General features: G+C 45.0%; 1 long non-coding RNA gene across 9 annotated transcripts in view; it reads left to right on the top strand.

The window, feature by feature from the left end:
• Nucleotides 1-22,112, top strand: part of LOC105483663 (uncharacterized) — a 131,306-nt gene that overhangs the window by 35,834 nt on the left and 73,360 nt on the right. For 5 of the 9 annotated variants that reach the window (XR_011608946.1, XR_011608944.1, XR_011608949.1 and 2 more), the window contains 3 exons: nucleotides 5,656-5,869; nucleotides 7,455-8,021; nucleotides 11,497-11,590. This is a non-coding gene — a long non-coding RNA (uncharacterized lncRNA). Of the gene's footprint in view, nucleotides 1-1,354; nucleotides 1,466-5,655; nucleotides 5,870-7,454; nucleotides 8,022-11,496; nucleotides 11,591-22,112 lie in introns of all 9 variants that reach the window. The other 4 variants (XR_011608947.1, XR_988465.2, XR_011608945.1 and 1 more) reach the window with 4 other exon arrangements.

Genomic DNA, 22,112 nt, shown 5'->3' with positions numbered 1-22,112 from the left:
TCCATCCCCCCGCCCCTCCCCACAATAGGCCTCGGTGTGTGATGTTCCCCTTCCTGTGTCCAAGTGATCTCATTGTTCAATTCCCACCTATGAGTGAGAACATGCGGTGTGTGGTTTTCTGTTCTTGCGATAGTTTGCTGAGAATGATGATTTCCAGCTGCATCCATGTCCCTACAAAGGACGTGAACTCATCCTTTTTTATGGCTGCATAGTATTCCATGGTGTATATGTGCCACATTTTCTTAATCCAGTCTGTCACTGTTGGACATTTGGGTTGATTCCAAGTCTTTGCTATTGGGTTCACCCTATTCTTGCACCTTTAAAGGAATCAGTCTATTTACACCCTAGAGGTCAATACCCAATGAAATGTGCCTCCAATATCCTTGGATCATTCATCGTCTTCATTTACCTTGGAGCAGACATTAAGACTCAAGCATGGAGGAGAAGAGAAGAGAATATAATCCAATAACATAAACTAATGTTTATTGAACCCTTGTGTGCTGCACACAGTTCTCATCCCTCTCTATGCATAACATTTAATCATCAAAACTGCCTTCTCATTTTGTAGATGAGAAAACTAAGCTGCAGAGAATGAGGCAGAGACCCCTCCTTGGTTTCCTAACTTCCATTTTCTTTTCCTTTATTTAAGTAACAGGATCTCATGAGTTTTGGCTGGGCACATGGCTGCCCAAGGAGAGCAGACATTTCCCAGCCTCCCTTGCAGTTTGATGTGGCCAGGTAACTACATTCTAGACCCCTGAGGTGTGAGTGGAAATGATGTCTGCAATTTCAGAGTTCCGTCCTCAAAAGGAAGCTGCTTGCTTCTATGTCTTTTCCTTGTCCCCAGGCTGGGATAGGGATAGGGGAGTAGTGAGCCAGCTTTGACAGGAGGGTGAGGACAGGAAGCTGGGGAAGAGCAGAGCAACCACTCAAAGGAAGCTTCACATCCACTTCCCACCCACTCACTACTCACCCAGAGCAACTTCCCATCCTGCAAACTCCAATCACAGGAAGTGTCCTATAGAGGGGTATCCTTTTTAAATAAAAAAAAACCTTTGATACCATATTTTTACTGTACTTTTTCTATGTTTGTGTATGTTTAGATATACAAATACCTTTGTGCTGCAATTACCTACAGTATTCAGTACAGTAACGTGCTGTACAGATTTGCAGCCTAGAGCAATAGGCTACACCATATAGCCTAGGTGTATAGCAGGCTATACCATCTAGGTTTGTGTAAGTACTGAACACTCTATGATGTTTGCACAACGGTCAAATTGACAAGTGACACGTGTCTCAGAACATGTCCCTGTTGTTAAGTGATACATGACTGTATTTCTATTTGGGGGAACAGAGCATTGGGAAAGAAAACAGAAGGACTCATTGCCTTGAAGGAAGGATAGTAGATGGAATGTAATGTCCACCCTGGCCTCCCAAAGACATCCAAGTCCTCATTCCTGGAAATGTGAGTCTGTTACTTTACTTGGCAAACAAGACTTTGCAGATATGCTTCAAGTCAGGAAGTTGAGCTGGGGAGATTGTCCTGGATGATTTGGGTGGACCCCATCAAATCTCAGGGGGCTCTCTAAGGGAAAGTGAGAGCCAGATAAGACACTGTGATGATGGTAGCAGAGGAGAGACAGAAGATGCTACACTGGGGGCCTTAAAGAGAGAGGAAGGGGCCCTGAGCCAAAGAATGCAGCTTCTAGAAGCTGGAAAAGGCAAGGAAATGGAATCTCCCCTAGAACCTCACTAGGAATGAATCGCGGCTGACACCTTGCTTTCAGCTAAGTTAAACCCATTTTGGACTTCTGACCTCCAGACCTATAAAATACTACACTTGTGTTTTTTTAAGCCATCAAATGTGTAGTAATTTGTTAGAGAAGCAACAGGAAATAATACAGAGTGTGATAGGGTCCCTGTGGGGAACAAGTGGCGCACATATAGGACATAACTGACAAAAGTTAAATGAGACACTGTGTTTTACAGAGGCTTGGCCAGGGTTAAAGGCGCACAAACAGGATGAGACATCACCAAGGCATTAGCAGCAGCAGCGAGCCAGCACCTCTCTGAGGCTTGAAGGGCACGGGGAAAGGAATGGTGTTACTGGAGACTAGGGAAGTGGAGTCATGGCGGAGGCCACCCACCAGAAGTAGTGGTCACAAAGGTGGGACTGTGGGTTGCACAGATCCCCCAAAGGTGTCTGTGATGCACAGTAAGCTCCAGTGGTGAAAAATCATTTTATAAAGGGCTGGGGACAGTGGCTTGCACCTGTAATCCCAGCACTTTGGGAGGTCAAGGTGGGCAGATTGCTTAAGCCCAGGAGTTCGAGACCAGCCTGGGCAACATGGCAAAACACCATCTCTACTAAAAATTTTAAAAATTAGGCAGGCTTGGTGGCTGGCACCTGTAGTCACAGCTACTTGGGAGGCTGAGGTAGGAGGATCACTTGAACCCAGAAGTTTGAGGCTGCAGTGAGCTGTAATCATGCCACTGTACTCTAGCTTGGATGACAGAGCGAGACCCTGTCTCAAAAAAAAAAAAAAAAAAAAAGTTGTAAAGGACTTTTGCCTCTAAGAAAATATTCACAATGGCAATGGCTTCCTTACTGAATTTCTGAGGTCAAACCAGAAAATATTAGCAGCCGACTTAATTCAAGAAGAAGGAGCTTGAGTATACCTATTTCTTGGTGTGTCTTCAGCTCTTGTTCTAGATTTTACTTTTTTTTTTTTTTTTTTTTTTTTTTTTTTGAGACGGAGTCTCACGCTGTTGCCCAGGCTGGAGTGCAGTGGCGCGATCTCGGCTCACTGCAAGCTCCGCCTCCCGGGTTCCCGCCATTCTCCTGCCTCAGCCTCCTGAGTAGCTGGGACTACAGGCGCCCGCCACCGCGCCCGGCTAATTTTTTTTGTATTTTTAGTAGAGACGGGGTTTCACTGTGGTCTCGATCTCCTGACCTTGTGATCCGCCCGCCTCGGCCTCCCAAAGTGCTGGGATTACAGGCTTGAGCCACCGCGCCCGGCCGATTTTACTTTGTTTTAAATATGTAAAAATGCTTTTAGTGATTACAACTTATGCTTCCCATTTCAACAGGTATTTTAAAGGGTAAAACATATAATTGGATCACAGGATACAGAAAGAAATGCAGTTTTCTAAATGCAAAAGCCTAGCTAATTTATAAAAGCAATAAGTTGAGTCCTGCCACTCACCTTGGGGCAACGACCCGCCTCCCAGGTTCAAACAATTCTCTACCTCAGCCTCCCGAGTAGCTGGGATTACAGGGTGCACCACCACACTCAGCTAATTTTTGTATTTATAGTAGAGATGGGGTTTGACCATCTTGGCCAGGCTGGTCTCGAGCTCCTGACCTCGTGGATCCACCCACCTCGGCCTCCCAAAATGCTGGGATACAAGCATGAGCCACTGCACTGCGCCCAGCCAATGACCCATTTTTTCAGGCAAAGTAGCAACGGGAAAATATAGTTTCTCTAGTTTTAATATAGAAGCGGTTAACCTAATCACACAAGCCATACACAGGATCATTTGGGAGAATGTGCAAGGGGGATTGGGTATTTTTTATCTTTTCATAGTTTTCTTCTTGATAAATAAGCTTCTATTTTCAATCCAAATCTCATCTTGCAATTTCCTGCCAACTTTACTTCTCTACAAAGTTTACCTTTGCTTTTCCCATCTCTGCCCTCAGGCATTTAACAAACTCTGTACCTTTTCATTTTTCCAGATTTAAGTGACCCATTTTGCAGAAATGAGGAATGTGATAACGGTCACTGAAGCCCTACCCGACAGCATTACATTCATTTGGGCCTCTGTTTTCTCTCATACTTTTCAATTGCTCCCCAGTTTAAATTTAATTTATCACAGGATATAAAAAGAAATATTATATTTGATTTATATTAAATACATCTACATTAGGAGAGCTAGAGGTTATCTAAGTGAAAACAGCTTGATTATCTAAAAAAAAAGTCAGAATAAAATAATTACAAGCAAATTGGAAGAACAGCCAATGTTGTTACCAATAATTCTTTAGAGTTTATTCAATTATTGTTATATTCTGTTTCCACTTCTTTAGCCAAAATAAGTTCTAAGCAAATTCAAATCTGTTTTTATAGATGAAGTCTATGAATTTAACATGGTAACTTGAAAAAATTTAAACCCTTGGCTAGGCGTGGTGGCTCGCACCTGTAATCCCAGCACTGTGGGAGGCTGTGGCAGGTGGATCACCTAAGGTTGGGAGCTCGAGACCAGCCTGGCCAACATGGTGAAACCCCATCTCTACTAAAAATACAAGCATTAGCCAGGCATGGTGGTGGGCACCTGTAATCCCAGCTACTCAGGAGGCTGAGGCAAGAGAATCGCTTGAACCCGGGAGGCGGAGGTTGCAGTGAGCCAAGATCGCACAATTGCACTCCAGCCTGGGCCACAAGAGCAAAACTCTGTCTCAAAAAAAAAAAAAATTAAAACCCAAAAAAATTCATTTGGATCTTACTCATATTTCCCATTATTTAGATAGGAGTTGGTTTAAAGTTTATTTTTCCACTCAATGGGGGAAAGAGTTTACTAGGAAAATAATGTAAACAATCTATTTAAGAAGTTAAATGGCTTTTAAGCACTTAAAAATCTTTGATATTAGCAATTTATCCATAAATCATTTTTTTAATTACAAAAGTTTTTTTCTTTTTATAAAATATTTCTTCTTTTTCTTCTCTTGGCTAAGCCTCAGCAGCCAAATTTTTTATTTTACTTTATTTTAGTTTACTTTTTAGAGACAGGGCCTCCCTCTGTTACCCAGGCTGGCGTGCAGTGGTATGATCATAGCTCACAATAACCTCAAACTCCTGGGCTCAAGCCATCCTCCCTCCTCAGCCTCCCGAGTAGCTAGGACTACAGGTATGCACCACCACACGCAGCTAATTTTTGTAATTCTTGTAGAGATGGGGTCTTGTCATGTTGCCCAGGCTGGCCTTGAACTCCTGGGCTCAAGCAATCCTCCTTCCTCAGCCTCCCAAAATGCTGAGATTACAGGATTACAGGCGTGAGCCACAGCACCCAGCCTACCAGGTATGTTTTTAATACATATATATTGAATAAATAAATTAAAGATCATCTGACAAAACCTTCATTGGATAACGTTATTTTTTCTTTTCCTTTTTTTTTTTTTTAAATTTTTTATTTTTAAATCAGACAGAGTCTCACCGTGTTGCCCAGGCAGGTCTTGAACTTCTGGCCTCAAGTGATCCTCCTGCCTCGGCCTCTCAAAGTGCTGAGATTACAAGAGTGAGCCACCGTGTCCAGCCTTCATTGGATAACACGTTATTGGACATTTGTTCTATCATTGTACATTGATGACTGCTGGCTGCCTGCCCAGCAGTCATTGCCCCCGTCACTCCTGTTAGAATAACCCTGATTTTGTGTTTGTCATTTTATTTTATTTTATTTTATTTTATTTTATTTCATTTCATTTCATTTCATTTTATAGACAGGGTCACACCGTGTCACCCAGGCTGCAATGCAGTGGAGTAATCATAGCTCACTGCAGCCTGGAACGCCTGGGCTCAAGTGATCCTCCCACCTCAGCCTCCTGAGTAGCTGGGACTACAGGTGCGCACCACCACGCCAGGCTAATTATTTTATTTTTTTCAGAGATGGAATCTCACTTCGTTTCCCAGGCTGGTCTGGAACTCCTGGACTCAAGTGATATCCTCCCGCTTCAGCCCCTCAAGCACTGGGATTACAGGAGTGAGCCCACCACGCCCAGCAGTGTCCGTCTTTTAAAAACGACTCAGGGAAGGGGGCATCCTATTCCTGCTCCAGGGCAAAATCCTGGTTGATGTAATGTAGTGATTTTCAACTGAAGGTAATTTGGCAATATTTGGCAGTTTTTGTTGTCACAGAGGGAGGGGGATTGTGCTACTGGCATCTAGCGGGTAGAGGGGAGGGGTGCTGCTAAACATTCTGCAATGCACAGGACAGCCCTCACAACAAAGAGAATCATCCAGTCCAAAATGTCAATGGTGCTGAGGTTGAGAACCCTGATCTAAACCAATCCTGTTGGTCTCATTCCCTAGCTGTTAGTGGTTTAAATCTCATGGTGTTAAGTGATTCTGACTAATGAAACATAAGCAGAAATTGACAAGGGGAGTATGGCAGAGAATGTTAATTTCTCCCCACATTCACTTTCTTTTCAGCAGAAGTTACATTCAGTGTTGGCCAGGCACATGCCCAGTTATAGACTGTAATTCCCAGCCTCAATCGCTGCAAGGTGTGGCCAAGTTTTGGCTAATGGGATGTGAGAAAAAATGATGAGTCTAATTTCTAGACCATGTTTTTAAGAAGGAGAATGCTTGTTTGTTACTTTCTCTCTTAATTCCTTTCTGCGAATTGGGTCGTACTGCGAATCCAGCTTCAAGCAAGCACATGACTCCAGAGAATGGCAGAGCAAGACAGAAAGACACACATTGGGATTGATACATGAAATGAAAATAAATCCCATCCTGGCTAGCACGGTGAAACCCCGTCTCTACTAAAAAAAATACAAAAAATTAGCCGGGCGAGGTGGCGGGCGCCTGTAGTCCCAGCTACTTGGGAGGCTGAGGCAGGAGAATGGCGTGAACCCGGGGGGGCGGAGCTTGCAGTGAGCGGAGATCGCGCCACTGCACTCCAGCCTGGGGCACAGAGCAAGACTCCATCTCAAAAAAAAAAAAAAAAAGAAAAAAGAAAATAAATTGCTTTCTTCTTTGAACCGTCATATTTTTTAGATTTTTTTTGTTTTAGTAGTTTAAGCTGCATGTATATGAGGTACTCCTAGGGAAGGTTTTCCTCTGTGATCACACACACACACATACACGGAGGGAATATTCATCTAAAGGATGTTGTAGGATTTGTGTGGGATGACTGGAACCATGGCTGCTATCTTGTGACCATGAGGGGAGGTAGCTGGTGGTTCAAAACTGCCCTGCTAAGTGAAAATGGAATAGGAAGGCTGTAAACAGCCCATATCTTTCTTAACCTTGTTGAGCCATTGAATTGACGAACTTTGCATCTGTCCTGTCTCAGGACTTCTTGTTAAGAAAGATGGTAAATTTTTCATATAGTTTAAAGATTTGACCTTTAAATTTTCAGTAATAGTCCTTACAGTGATGGCTTCCAAACAGAAAATTAAAATTTTAAAAAATGCTCTCCTAACTGATTCTGTCAATGTACTCAAGTGCAAAGAAATTACATGTTTAACCTCTCATAGAATTAGAAGAAAAAAATTTCATGTTATTTTAAGTATGTTCAGTTCTTTTATTAACTCATATTGATTTCCCCCCTCCTCCTTACTCTTGCAACCAAGATAATTTGCATCTAAGAGGTTTTATTTTATTTCCACTGATATGTTTAGAAATTACTATATCTGAGGCAGGTATGTCAGGAAAACATACACTACCACCCCTTTGCAGAAATGAGGGCTTATTGCAGCAGCTACTCGCCCTTGTAATGCTTCCTGCTTGGAGACTCGAAGGACTACACTGAGCAGGTGGAATAAAGTTGGATGGAAGGCTCAACTTCCAAGCAGTCAGGAGTAGGACTGCTCTGAAGCACTGTGCGGACTGGGACCTGCAGCAGGGCTGGGAGCCGAGTGTGGAGGAAATGCCTTTTGCAGGTCAGTGGTGCCCCCTTGCTGTTCTGTGCTGCACAGCCACATGAGGCCATCCCAGATTAGAGGGCGCCCATGTCCAGTATCTTAAACCAATTACTTCCATCTCCATTGCTTCCTCTAAAGCCTCACTCTTAGTTCTACACAGTAACACCGCCTGGAAACTCCCCAAGGCCACCGAGCTCAAACTAACAGGTTTGTGATGTGGGCAAACTCCTTAGATGATCTCAAAATGAAAGAAGAGGCTGTTCACTGGAGGTAATAGCAAATCCCCTTTGTTCCTCTCTTGGCAGATGAGGGCCTTTGCTCTCTCCCTAAGGGTTCCGCCTGTCACCATCTGTGCACCCACTGTGGAAGGGCCAGCGCTAAGGTAAATTTCCATTTATTTCCTGCCAGCAGATGGCTCCTCCTTTTGGTCTCATCTTGAATTGTTTGCCAGACCAGCCAATTAGTCTCCTCACCCTTCCTGAAGCGTCCCAGGGAAGCAATATCATCACCAGCAACCTATCATTATCCCACTTCTTCTAAGCACTGTGATTCTAAATGGCCACCATGGAACAGAAGCTCATTTGCACATGGCTCTTTAACCCTTACTTGAAAGACCTCAATTTGACATTCTCTCTCTCTCGCTCTCACACTCATATACAAATGCACACTCATACACAGTACCTGCAACCTGATCCAGGATAGGAAACAAAATGACAGTATGCGGCATTCAAGAATAAATTTAAAAATAAGATATAATTTCAGACGAACTGCAGAAGGAAAAACATAGTAATTATATTTTCTGATCCCCACTGAGGACACAATAAAAACTTTTTTTTAGGCAAGGTACGGTGGCTCACGCCTGTAACCCCAGCACTGTGGGAGGCCGAGGCAGGTGGATCACAAGGTCAGGAGATTGAGACCAGCCTGACCAACATGGTGAAACCCCAACTCTACTAAAAATACAAAAATTAGCCAGATGTGGTGGCGGGTGCCTGTAATCCCAGCTACTTGGGAGGCTGAGACAGGAGAATCTCTTGAACCAGAGAGTCAGAGGTTGCAGTGAGCCGAGATCGCACCATTGCACTCCAGCCTGGCGACAGAGCAAGCAAACAAACAACCACTTTATTTTTATTTTTAATTTTTATTTATTTAATTTTATTTTATTTTTATTTTTATTTATTTATTTATTTTTGAGACAGATTCTTGCTGTGTCGCCAGGCTGGAGTGCAGTGGTGCGATCTCGGCTCACTGCAACCTCCGACTCCCAGGTTCAAGAGATTCTCCTGCCTCAGCCTCCCGAGTAGCTGGGATTACAGGCACCTGCCACCACACCCGGCTAATTTTGTATTTTTAGTAGCGTCAGGGTTTCACCATGTTGGCCAGGCTGGTCTTGATCTCTGGCCTCATGATCCGCCCACCTCCGCCTCTTGAAGTTCTGGGATTACAGGCATGCATCACCGCATCCAGCCAAAAAACGTTTTTTGTTTTTTTTTTTACCTTGTGAATTTGTTCGTATGAAAGAAATCTTTTAAGGATATAAAATCAAATTGCATTGAGTTACATTTAATAAAGTATCTTTATCAGAAAAGAGTGTAAAGAATGACACTGGCAGGATTCTTCATCCCCCCAGTCCAGGATGAATGATGACCTTCCAGGCTAGGCCAAGGAGATTCTCCCAGCGCTATTCTTAGAAACATCAACAAGGCCCTTGTGCACTTGTTTTAAGGTTTTTCACCTTCAGACATTCCTGCCTGATGCCTAAAGAAGACATGTTATTCAGGGCATCCCATTTGAATACTGTATCTCCTTGGATGCTTAAGCAAAGTGTCTGTAAAGCTAGACGGAGGGGACAGCTGCTTCCATCCATGGAGCAAGGGAGCAATGACGAGATGATGGAGGTTAAAGGTATTTGTGAGGCAGACACAGCATCTGTGCAGAGGGGTAGAGGTATTTGTTTTTCCACTTTTCTGCTCTTGTTACCACAACTTCCTTGTGTCCTGTGATTATTGCACATGAGCTAGAGTAGCAGGGGAGGTTCAGTTCCTCTTGGTGGTTGAGGTGGCAGGTGAGAAGGCATAGACATGGGACGAACCCCACTTTTGGGCAACCCCCACTCTGAGGCAAGGGTGGGAAGAGCTCACTTTCCCATAAATAATCGCTGGGCTGGTGTCCTTCAGTATAAGTGAATATAAGCAAAGTCCCAAGAACAGTGCCTGGCACATAAAATGCAGTAGCTCAGGGTGGGCTATAACCACTTGCATCTTTAGAACAGTGCTGTGTGCCAGCATGCCCTCAACAAACATTTGCTCAATGAAGGACTGTACAGCTCTGTGCCACCTGGCAGCTCCAACTGTCCCAGCAGATCTTCCTCTTCCTTTGTTCTTTTCCTTGCAACCTTTGCAATAAAGGGGGGCATTGGCCCAATAGTTAACTCCCAAATCTTGAACAAAGGGGATTACCCCTGTTCCAAACTGGGAAGCTTCTAGCTTTGTGGTGAGCTAGTGACTGCTGTCAACAACTAGAGATTAAAGGAAGCTGAAACCAGCTGGAGAATAAAGAAAACTGCTGCAAGCAAGTCACTGCAGGAAGTACCAGTGGTCTCCAAAAATGCAGTTGCACCAGATTTTACATACAATAGGGAGGCTTGGTCTCTCTAGAGAGGAGAGAGTCAAGTATTCTTCTGAGAAGGAACCAACTCCTGTAAATCAGGAAACCTCAGGCTCTCACTGGCCAAGGGGCAATGGGACACCTCCCCAAGGTGATTCATTGGCTCCCTCTGAACCCAGAAGTTCAAGCCCATGGTGCACCTTTTTTGGAGCCTCTTCTCTTACCCTAGTCCCCAAGAATGTGCTCTGTGAGCAGGTTACACCCTTCACAAGACCCTTTCATGCCCTGTGACTCCCTTCCCCATTGTTTGCATAGTCTGGCAGCTTCTGCCACTTTCCCTGGTAAGCCATCCCTTAAAGTGAACCCTCTTCTGTCAACCACCAGGGACTCATTTCACACACACACCTGTCTTTCTGGAGCCTTTTAATCCACAGCCTTCAATCCTATAAACCAGTGGGAGATCTGCAATTAGATTTGGAAACCAGTCTTGTCCACTGACTCAACTCGAGAATTGCTCTTTCCATTTCTCTCGTTCCCCTCACTTCAGCCTCACAAGGGGCCGTCTGAGGGAGAGCTCTCTATTTCTAAAGAGACAAGTTTGAAATTAAATTTGCTTAATTAAAAATGTGAAAATTTAAAATTAAATTTAAATTGCTGGCAGCCAACTGCTTCATGGGTACAGGGTTTTCTCTGGGGGTGAAGGAAACGCTTTGTAACCGAATAGAGGTGGAAGTTGCACAATATCATGAATGTACCAAATGCCAATGAATTGTACACTTTAAAATGGTTACTTTGGCCAGGCCTGGTGGCTCACACCTGTAATCCTAGCACTTTGGGAGGCCAAGGTGGGCAGATTGCTTGAGGTCAGGAGTTCGAGGCCAGACTGGCCAACTTGGTAAAACTCCAACTCTACCAAAAATACAAAAATTAGCCTGGCATGGTGGCACACGCCTGTAATCTCAGCTACTCGGGAGGCTGAGGCAGGAGAATCACTGGAACCCAGGAGGCAGTGAGCTGAGATCGTGCCACTGCACTCCAGCCTGGGCGACAGAGTGAGTGAGACTCTGTCTCAAAAAAAAAAAAAAAGTTAACTTTATGTTATGTGAATTTCACCTCAATTAAAAAAATTAAATCACTTTCCCCGCCAAATATTGGTTCAGATGCTCAAGCAAACAGGTTCAGGGAGATGCTCTGAATCGTGGAATGAGGAAATACCAAGGAGGAGCTGATGGGGTTTGGTCTTCTTACAGGCCCATTGCAGAGGCTGAGAGGGCAACAAGGAAGGGAGAGGAAGAATAGGCCGAGCCACCCACCTGGCAACAGATTCTGAACAGGGGAGAAAGGGTGAGTTTCATCAGCTTGCCATTGAGAATGGAACTACCTGACATTTACCTATTACAGAACAACAACATTACTTTTTTTGTGGAGTCCCTTTGGTTGGGTTGATGACAACTGGCCATTCAGGTTCCCTGCATTAAGACATTCATCCCATAAGCAAACAATGCTTTGAGTCTGGCAGCCAGCCCCTAGAAGAGTTCAAAGACTAGTGAATAAGACATCAGCATTCACAGTGGGTTTCCTTTGGCCTCTGCCTTCAGTAGAAACTTCTGGAGGCAGGCCAGGCACGGTGGCTCACGCCTGTAATCCCAGCACTTTGGGAGGCTGAGGCGGACGGACCATGAGGTCAAGAGATCGAGACCATCCTGGCCAACATGGTGAAACCCTGTCTCTACTAAAAATACAAAAAAAATTAGCTGGGCATGGTGGCGGGCGCCTGTAGTCAGCTACTCCAGAGGCTGAGGCAGGAGAATTCCTTGAACCGGGGAGGCAGAGGTTGCAGTGAGCTAAGATCAAGCCATTGCACTCCAGCCTGGCAACAGAGTGAGACTCCATCTCAAAAAAAAAAAAAAAGAAAAGAAAAAGAAACCTCTAGAGGCATTCTGCAGCTGGGGTGTGGTAGTCAGAGAAAATAGATGAAGATTTGTTAAATGTAAAGTTTAGATAAAGGGCAAGTGCTTTTGAAAATAAATTTTAATTGACCAGTATAAGGGTATATATTTATGGTGTACAACATGATGTTTTGAAATATGTATACATTGTGGAATGGATAAATTGAGATATACATTACCTCACATACTTACTTTTTTGTGGTGAAAACACTGAAAATCGATTCCCTTAGTTATTTTTAAGTATATAATACATTGTTATCAATTATAGTCATTGTTTGTACAACAGATCTCTTGGACTTACTCCTTTTATCTAACTCAAATTTTGTATCCTTTAGCCAACATCTCCCCAAGCCCAGTCTTTGGTAACCACCGTTTGACTCTGCTTTAATGAGTTGGGCTTTTTTAGATTCTACGTAAAAGTGAGATCACATGGTTTTGGTCTTGCTGTGCCTGGCTTATTTTACTTAGCACAATGTCCTCCAGGTTCATTTGTGTCGTCACAGGTGACATAATTTTCCTCTTTTTATTTTAAGGCTGGATAGTATTCTATTGTATACATACATTTCTTTATCCATACATCCATGAAGGACACTTACTTTGATTCCATATCTTGGCTACTGTGAATAATACTGCAATGAACATGAGACGCTGATATCTCTTTGACATACTGACTTCATTTCCTTTGGATATACAATCAGTAGTGCGATAGCTGGATGGCATGTGCCTTCTTCATCCATTTGTCCTGCTACCACAAAATACCTGACACTGGGTAATTGATTAAGAACAGAAATGTATTTTCTTTTCTTTTCTTTTCTTTTCTTTTTTTTTTTTTTGAGATGGAGTCTCGCTCAGTCACCCAGGTTGGAGTGTAGTGGCGTGATCTCGGCTCACTGCAAGCTCTGCCTCCCAGGTTCACTCCATTCTCCTGCCTCAGCTTCCTGAGTAGCTGGGACTGCAGGCACCTGCCACCACACCCGGCTAATTTGTGTGTGTGTGTGTTTTTAGTAGGGACGGGGTTTCCCTGTGTTACCCAGGATGATCTTGATCTCCTGACCTCGTGATCCACCTGCCTCGGCCTCCCAAAGTGCTGGGATTATAGGCATGAGCCACTGTGCCTGGCCAGAGATGTATTTTCTCACAGTTGAGGAGGCTTGGAAGTCCAAGATCAAGGCTCCAGCATTTGGCAGCTGATGAGGACTGCTCTCTGTTTCCACGATCACGTCTTGTTGCTGTGTCCTTGTGGCAGAAGGAAGATGACAGTAAAGCCTCTCTCTCAAGCCGTTTTATAAGGGCCCGAATCTCATCCATGAAGGTGGGGCCCTCATGACTTAATCACTCCCCAAATGGTTCCACCTCTATATATCACCACCATGGGGATGAAGTTTCAACATGAATTTTGGAGGGGACATATTCAAACCACAGCAATATGCCGCCACAGCAATATGCCAGTTCCAGTTTTAATTTTTTGAGACACCTCCATACTCATTTCCATAATGGCTATACTAATTTACATTCTCACCAACAGCATACAAGGAAGAACAAATACCTTGTAAACATAAGTATATCCTCCCATGCAATATTTGGGACATAGTTATCCTTAAAAAAAAAAAAAAAAGTGTTCTTCAAACTTAATGGAACACCCTGAATTTTGATTAGCCAAATCTGGCATTTCTGACGTTTTAGAAATTTCTACTGATAGATTTTCAGACTTTGTGGGTTCATAGAACACTTGGTCTCTTCTGGGACATGCACTGCCCCACCAGCCTTTTCCTCTGTGGAATACTCAGTCTCTTGAATGACTGTGCAGCTTCAAATACCACAAGCCTCAAATTTGTAACAAATGGCCTCAGGCCTGGTTTTATTTGCTGATACCCTGCTGGTGGCAGCGGTAGCCCCTGCAATTTACACCAGGTGGGAAACAGGCTGCAGCATCCCATCGTCCTAATGGAAACAGGCTGTGATCTGATGGCGTGTGAAAGGTGCTGAGCTCCACCCACTCCTCAGCACCACGGTTCCTTAGGAAGAGCTCTCTGCTGGCAGGACCCTGTTCTGGGAGAAAACTTCCCGGAGTCGCTCAGAAGTTGGCCCTTCTGGATTTTTTTTTTTTTTTTTTTTTTTTTTTTTTTTTTTTGAGACGGAGTCTCGCTTTGTCGCCCAGGCTGGAGTGCAGTGGCCGGATCTCAGCTCACTGCAAGCTCCGCCTCCCGGGTTTACGCCATTCTCCTGCCTCAGCCTCCCGAGTAGCTGGGACTACAGGCGCCCACCACCTCGCCCGGCTAGTTTTTTGTATTTTTAGTAGAGACGGGGTTTCACCATATTAGCCAGGATGGTCTCGATCTCCTGACCTCGTGATCCGCCTGTCTCGGCCTCCCAAAGTGCTGGGATTACAGGCTTGAGCCACCGCGCCCGGCCTACCCTTCTGGATTTTTGACATTTCTTCCCACCTTTGTTCTCCTGGGTTTTCTTAGGTCAAGGAGGGCTATGTGAGGAAGGAGTCAGCCCACAGCAGGGAGATCTTCCATAAACAGGAACCCAACAAGGCCGGATTATATTCCCATGGTGTCAAACTGGACTTTTAAATTATTATTATTATTATTATTAGAGACAGGGTCTTGTTCTGTCACCCAGGCTAGAGTGCAGTGGTGCTGTGACGGCTTATTGCAGCCTCAACTTCTTGGCCTCAAGCGATCCTCCCACCTCAGCCTCCTGAGTAGCTGGTACTACAGACACGCGCCACCACACCTGGCTGATTTTTAAATTTTTTGGAGAGAGAGGGTCTTGCTATGTTGCTCAGACTGATCTTGAGCTCTTGGGCTCAAGGGATCCTCCTGCCTCAGCCTCCCAAAGCATTGGCATTACAAGTGTAAGCCACTGCGCCTGGCCTGGACAACTATTATTAATGCCCACTTGCCTCTGTTGAGACCTAAACTCAAATATTGGACGAAAGAAAGAAAAGAGCTCTCTATTGACTTCTAACCCTGGGAAATACCTGGCAAGAATGGTAATAAACTGCCCCTTTCCACTCCTCAAGTCCACCGGTCAGTTCCTTTACTTCATTTGCTTAAAGATGTAGAGGAGTGAAAAAAAAAAAAAAAAAAGGCTTGATCCTCATGGTGAGAACCACACACCCACACCCATCCTATCCTGCAAAGTTCAAACAACTGTGCTATAGGCTGGGATGGCAAGCTCGTTGTGCATGTCTCCCTGGGTGGAGGCAGTCTGCCAGACCCCCAGAAACACACAATACTTTGGCTCTTGGTCAAAAACACCAACATTCATTGCTGACAATATCCCCACCTACCACCCGTCCCTAGCCACCCCTTCCTGGAAAATGTGATGGAGGAGGGAGAGTCGGCCAACTCCAACACCACCTGGCCCTCAGCAGCAGACCTGGACGCTGGCCCGGAAGCAGCCCTGGCCCGTCCGTGGACAGGTCCTCAGGGGTGTGCATGGAGCAGCATATCCTTCTCACAGCTTCAGCTTCCTGCAAGGCTGCGGAGTAACCTCTGTTGGCCTGGGCCTCTCTCTGACCTCAGATGACATGGGAAACGGAGGCCAGTGGGTGAAATTGGGAGGCTGAGCTGTGATCTGTCACTATCCGGCATAGGGTGGGACACATTGTCCCTGAAAAGGGAGGCTAACTTCCCACCCCACCCAGCCACAGCACAGCCTTTCCGGGGGGAGCCAACCCACCCCCGGTCCCCATCTGGCTCTGAAAATGTGTGCCACATACTGTGGCCCAGTTGCTGTCGGAGGCAATCTGAACTCAACCAAGGAGCTGACACTCAGTTCTTCGTCTACTGCTTTAGGAAGTCTTAACTCCCTTTAGAATAGCTGGGTTTTGGAGGCTTGTTGGGGAGGGGACTGGTAGATGTAAAAGCATACTTTCGGAGGTTTGCTCACTAAACAGTGTCATGCTGAACACTCACAGTGATTCCAGCAGCTGCTAACTGAAACCTTACACTTGAATCAATTTTTGCTAATCCAGAAATCTGGCGGCCTTGGCCAGATCCAAAGGAATAAGAATATAAATGAAATTTGGCTCATTCAACACGGTTCTTAAAAAGACTAAACAAAACAACCACTTAAGTAGTAGGAGAACCTAATAATAAGACAGACCTTCCTTCTTTGATAGACTGAGTAACTGAATTTTCCACTTGCATGTAACTGTGTGGGACCGTCAAGATCATCAAAGACAGAGAGAGACACTATTTCTTCTCAGCTTTTCTCAGAACCTTTGTGGAGGGTCTCTTATGTATGAACATACATCTGTCAAGTTTCTTCTCAGCCTGGGGCCCCCTTCAGTTTTGCTCTCCCCCCAAGGAACGCTCTAGGCTTCAGGTTAAGTGTTCCTTCCTCAGAAAAACTTTTCCCAACCATCCCCTTCAATCATGGCTTAGCTTCTCCTGTTATGATTTCATTTTTTTTAAAGATGGAGTCTCGGTCTGTCACCCAGGCTGGAGTGCAATGGTGCAATCTCAGCTTACTGCAACCTCCGCCTCCCAGGTTCAAGCGATTCTCCTGCCTCAGCCTCCTGAGTAGCTGGGATTACAGGTGTCCACCACCACGCCCGGCTAATTTTTGTATTTTTAGTAGAGATGGGGTTTCACCATGTTGGTCAGGGTGGTCTTAAACTCCTGACCTTGTGATCCTCCCACCTTGGCCTCCTAAAGTGTTGGAATTACAGGTGTGAGCCACCACGCCAGCCTTCCTTTTTCTTTCTTTTCTTTTCTTTTCTTTTTTTTTTTTTTTTTTTTTTTGAGATAGGGTCTCACTGTGTCGCCCAGACTGGAGGGCAGTGGCACGATCTTGGCTCACTGCAGCCTCAGCCTCCTGGGCTCAAGCGATTCTCTCATCTCACCCTCGGTAGCACGAACTACAGGCTCACTCCACTATGCCCAGCTAATTTCTGTACTTTCTGTAGACTCAGGATTTCGCCATATTGCCCAGGTTGGTCTCAAGTTCCCAAGCTCAAGAGATTTGCCTGCCTCAGCCTCCCTAAGTGCTGGGATTACAAGTGCAAGCCACCATGTCCAGCCCACCTGTTACGATTTCTTGTTGTTCTCGTTACTATTGGAGCACTTACTACTAATGATATTTTCATCTTTAATTGTGTGATGATGCCAACCTCCAAAAAAGATGTTAAAATACTAACCCGTAGTACCTCAGAACATAACCTTAGTTGGAAGTAGGGCCATTGCAAATGTAATTAGCTCAGATGAGGTCATACGGCAGAAGAGTGGGCCCCTAGCCCAATGTGACTGGTGTCCTTATAAGAAGACAGCGTTGCTGGGCGCGGTGGCTCATGCCTGTAATCCCAACACTTTGGGAGGCCGAGGCAGGTGGATCACCTGAGGTCAAGAGTTCGAGACCAGCCTGACCAACATGGTGAAACCCCGTCTCTACTAAAAATACAAAAATTAGCTGGGCATGGTGGCATGCACCTGTAATCTTAGCTACTAAGGAGGCTGAGGCAGGAGAATCGCTTGAACCCGGGAGGCAGAGGTTGCAGTGAGCCAAGATCGCACCACTGCACTCCAGCCTGGGCAACAAGAATGAAACTCCGTCTCAGGGAAACAAACAAACAAACAAACACGACAGCCTTGTGAAGATGCAGACATGTAGGGAGAATGCCATGTGATGACAAAGAACAGAGACTGGGGTTACATAGTTGCAAGACAAGGAACAGCAACAAAAGTTAGGAAGAGGCAGGAAAGATTCTCCTATGGCTTTCAGAGGGAGCATGGCACCGCCAACACCTTAATCTTGTATTTCTAGTCTCCAGAACTGTGAGACAGTACATTTCTGTTGTTTTAAGCCACCCAGTTTATGGTACTTTGTTATAGCAGCTCTAGGAAATTAGGAAAAGCAAGGATGGTGTCTATTTCGGTCACTACTGTATCCTCGGCGTCTAACCCAGTGCCTAGCATACAGTAGGTGCTCAACAAATATTTGTGAATGAATGAACAACAGCCTTGAGGATTCACTGTTGAAAAACAAATCATTTCACTTTGGTTGCTGACTGTTCCTGAGAACCATTCACATGGTCTTAGTTTTTTTGTTTTGTTTTGTTTTGTTTTGTTTTTTTGAGACGGAGTCTTGCTCTTTCGCCCAGGCTGGAGTGCAGTGGCATGACCTCGGCTCACTGCAAACTCTGCCTGCCAGGTTCAAGCGATTCTCCTGCCTCAGCCTCCTGAGTAGCTGGGATTACAGGCTCGCACCACCACAGCTGGCTAACTTTTCTATTTTTAGTAAAGACAGGGTTTCATCATGTTGGTCAGGCTGGTCTCAAACTCCTGACCTCACGATCTGCCCACCTCAGCCTCCCACAGTGCTGGGATTACAGGCATGAGCCACCGCACCTGGCCGGTCTTGTTTTACATTTGTTGGGACCAAGTGAAGTTCCCCTTCACCCTCAGAAGTTTCACTGAAAATTCAGCTCACAAAAAAAGGCAGATTAATAAGATGAAAGACTTTACAAATTTATTACTATGGTGTACAGAGGGAGAATCACAGAGTGTTTGCCCAATATCCCAAAAGGTACAGATGCTTATGTGCCCTACTTCTTAGGGGAAAGGGAGATGGGGAAGTGTGGATTACTTTAGGGATGTGGTTAATGTTTTTTTAGGGGAATTCAATGGGCTTGAAAAACATACACGAGTCTGGGGCAAAGTCCATTAGACCCATAGAGCAGATGATGGTTTATGATGACAGTCTGTCCAGGTTTCTTGGCAGACTTCCTGTGATATGGGTTCAGTTGATGAAAACTCAGGGAAGGGACTGGAGGTAAATGTTTTCTTCTTTGGTAGGTCCAGATTTTAGGCAGATAAGGGAACTTCAGCCTGTGCTTTGGAGAAGTAAGGGATTGAGAGACAGGAAGTGGGGAGGAAAAACAGTTGTTCTCCTTGGTGGGCCTGTCCAATCTTTATGTAGATAGGGGAAAGTCTCTTCTGGCATCTGTTAGCCTTTGAGAGCCTTTAATTCAAAAATACTCATTGGCCAAGTGCAGTGGCTCACACCTGTAATCCCAGCACTCTGGGAGGCTGAGGTGGGAGGATTGCTTGAGCCCAGGAGTTCAAAACCAGTCTGGACAACGTACGGAGGCCTCGTTTCTACAAAAAATTAAAAAATTAGGCCAGGCATGGTGGCTCACGTCTATAATCCCAGCACTTTGGGAGGACAAGGCGGCAGATCACTTGAGGTCATAAGTTCAAGACCAGCCTGGCCAACATGGTGAAACCCTATCTCTACCAAAATTAGCCAGGCATTGTGGTGGGCGCTTGTAATCCCAGCTACTCAGGAGACTGAGGCAGGAGAATCTCTTGAACCTGGGAGATGGAGGTTGCAGTGAGCCGAGATTGTGCCATTACACTCCAGTCTGGGCTATAAGAGTGAGACTTTGTCTCAAAAAAAAAAAAAAAAAAAAAATAGCTGGGTGGTAGAAGCTACAGTAAGCTGTTGATCAAGCCACTGTACTACAGCTTGGGTGACAGAGCAAGACCCTGTCTCAACAAGAAAAATACTCATTATCCCACGGAGTCATATTTTGTGGTAAGTTCCCTGCACTCCTTCGCATTCGTCAGTGATATCATAACATCAGCAACAAGCAAAAAAACCAGCAGAACTTCCCTTGCTTTCCTTCCCCTGACACCTATCCATGGGAGGAACACTGCAACTCTTGGAGGAATCCAGCTAGGAGTTGAACAGAACTTTACCTGAAGGTTAACATGTGTCAAGTGTGTGCTTCGTGAGCGAGTCGGTGAGCGGGTGGGTCTGTGTCACCAGCATTTATTAGGAAATATCTAGGACAAGCCACAAGTTAGTGTTGGTGGTCAGGGTGTTATAAAGAATACCGTCTTTATCCTCAAGGGGCTCACACAGCTGAGAGGTGTGTAGGTTGCCAGTATTAGCAAACAAACGACTCTCATGTTGTACAGAATCCATTCAGCACACACAAATGGTGCCTACTCTTGTTTAGTATAATTTAATGTATAATTAGTGGCATGGAACCACAGGTGTGTGTGGGGAAAAAAGAGAGATCAGCCTGTTACTGTGTCTATATAGAAAGAAGTAGACATAAGAGACTCCATTTTGTTCTGTATTTGAGATGCTGTTAATCTGTGACCCTACCCCCAACCCTGTCCTTGCAAGAGACATGTGCTGTGGTGACTCAAGGTTTAACGGATTTTGGGCTGTGCAGGGTGTGCTTTGTTAAACAAGCGCCTGAAGGCAGCTTGCTGGTTAAAAGTCATCACCATTCTCTTAATCTCAAATACCCAGGGACACGTACACTGCCGAAGTTCACAGGGACCTCTGCCTAGGAAAGCTAGGTATTGTCCAAAGTTTCTCCCCATGTGATAGGCTGAAGTATGGCCTCGTGGGAAGGGAAAGACCTGATCGTCCCCCAGCCTGACACCGTGAAGGGTCTGTGCTGAGGAGGACTAGTACAAGAGGAAAGAAGGCCTCTTGGCAGTTGAGATAGAGAAAAGCATATGTCTCCTGCCCGTCCCTGGGCAATGGAACATCTCGGTGCATCTCGGTGTATCTCGGTGTAAAACCCGATTGTATGTTCTGTTTACTGAGAAAGGAGAAAACCGCCTTAGGGTGAAAGGTGGGATGTGCTAGTGGCAATGCTGCTCTTTATGCACTAAAAAGGTTTATGGAGATGTTTACATATGCATATCAAGGCACAACACTTTTCCTTAAACTTATTCATGTCACAGAGATCTTTATTCATATGTCTTACTGCTGACCTTCTCCCTACGATGATCCTATTATCCTGCCACTTCTGTTTTTCTAAGATGGTAAAGATAATGATCAATACATACTAACGGAACTCAGAGACCGGTGCAGGCGTGAGTCTTCTGTATGCTGAGCGCGGGTCCCCTGGGCCCACTTTTTCTTTCTCTATACTTTGTCTCTGTGTCTCATTTCTTTTCTCAAGTCTCTCGTTCCATCTAACGAGAAATGCCCACAGGTGTGGAGGGGCAGGCCACCCCTTCAGGTGTGAGAACAACAACCCCTTCCTGAGGGAGGCAGTGATGTTTTTACAGAGGTTGTCAGAGGCGTTTGAACCAGAGTAACTCCATCTTGAATAGGGGCTGGGTAAAATAAGGCTGAGACCTACGGGGCTGCATTCCTAGAAGGTTAGTCATTCTTAGTCACAGGATGAGATAGGAAGTTGGCACAAGATACAGGTCACAAAGACCCTGCTGATAAAACAGGATGCAGTAAAGCAGTTGGCCAAAACCCACCAAAACCAAGATGGCAACAAAAGTTACCTATGGTCAACTTCACTGCTCATTATACGCTAATTGTAATGGATTCACATGCTAAAAGACACTCTGACCGGCGCCATGACAGTTTACAAATGCCATGGCAACATCTGGAAGTTACCTTATACAATCTAAAAAGGGTAGGAACCCTCAGTTCTGGGAAATCAATGCCCCCTTCCCAGAAAACTCATCAATAACTCATCCCTTGTTTAGCATATAATTAAGAAATAACTATAAATATACTCAGTTGAGCAGCCCATGCTGCTGCTCTGTCCATGGAGTAGCAATCGTTTTATTCCTTTACTTTCTTAATAAACTTGCTTTTGCTTTACTTTATGGACTCGCCCCAAATTCTTCCTTGCATGAGGTCCAAGAACCCTCTCTTGGGGTCTGGATCGGGCTGACTTTCTGGTAACAAGGTGACTTTTGAACCAGTGTTTCGTGGCACCTTATCTGTCACCCTTAGTACAAGCAGGTTCAGTCAAACGGGAAGGATGGAAACCAAATGGTAACAACCTGAGAAAGTATTTAGTAAGGGTAAATTATACTTTCAAGTAGTTTGGCTTTATAGGAAAAAAAAATCCAAGATAAATTCCCTTTCCTCAGTCTAAATCTCATTAGTTGGAATATGTGGTCACACCA

The sequence above is a fragment of the Macaca nemestrina genome, chromosome 10 (genome assembly GCF_043159975.1).
Source record: "Macaca nemestrina isolate mMacNem1 chromosome 10, mMacNem.hap1, whole genome shotgun sequence".
Lineage (NCBI taxonomy): Eukaryota > Metazoa > Chordata > Mammalia > Primates > Cercopithecidae > Macaca > Macaca nemestrina.
This window is presented reverse-complemented; position numbering and strand designations above follow the sequence as displayed.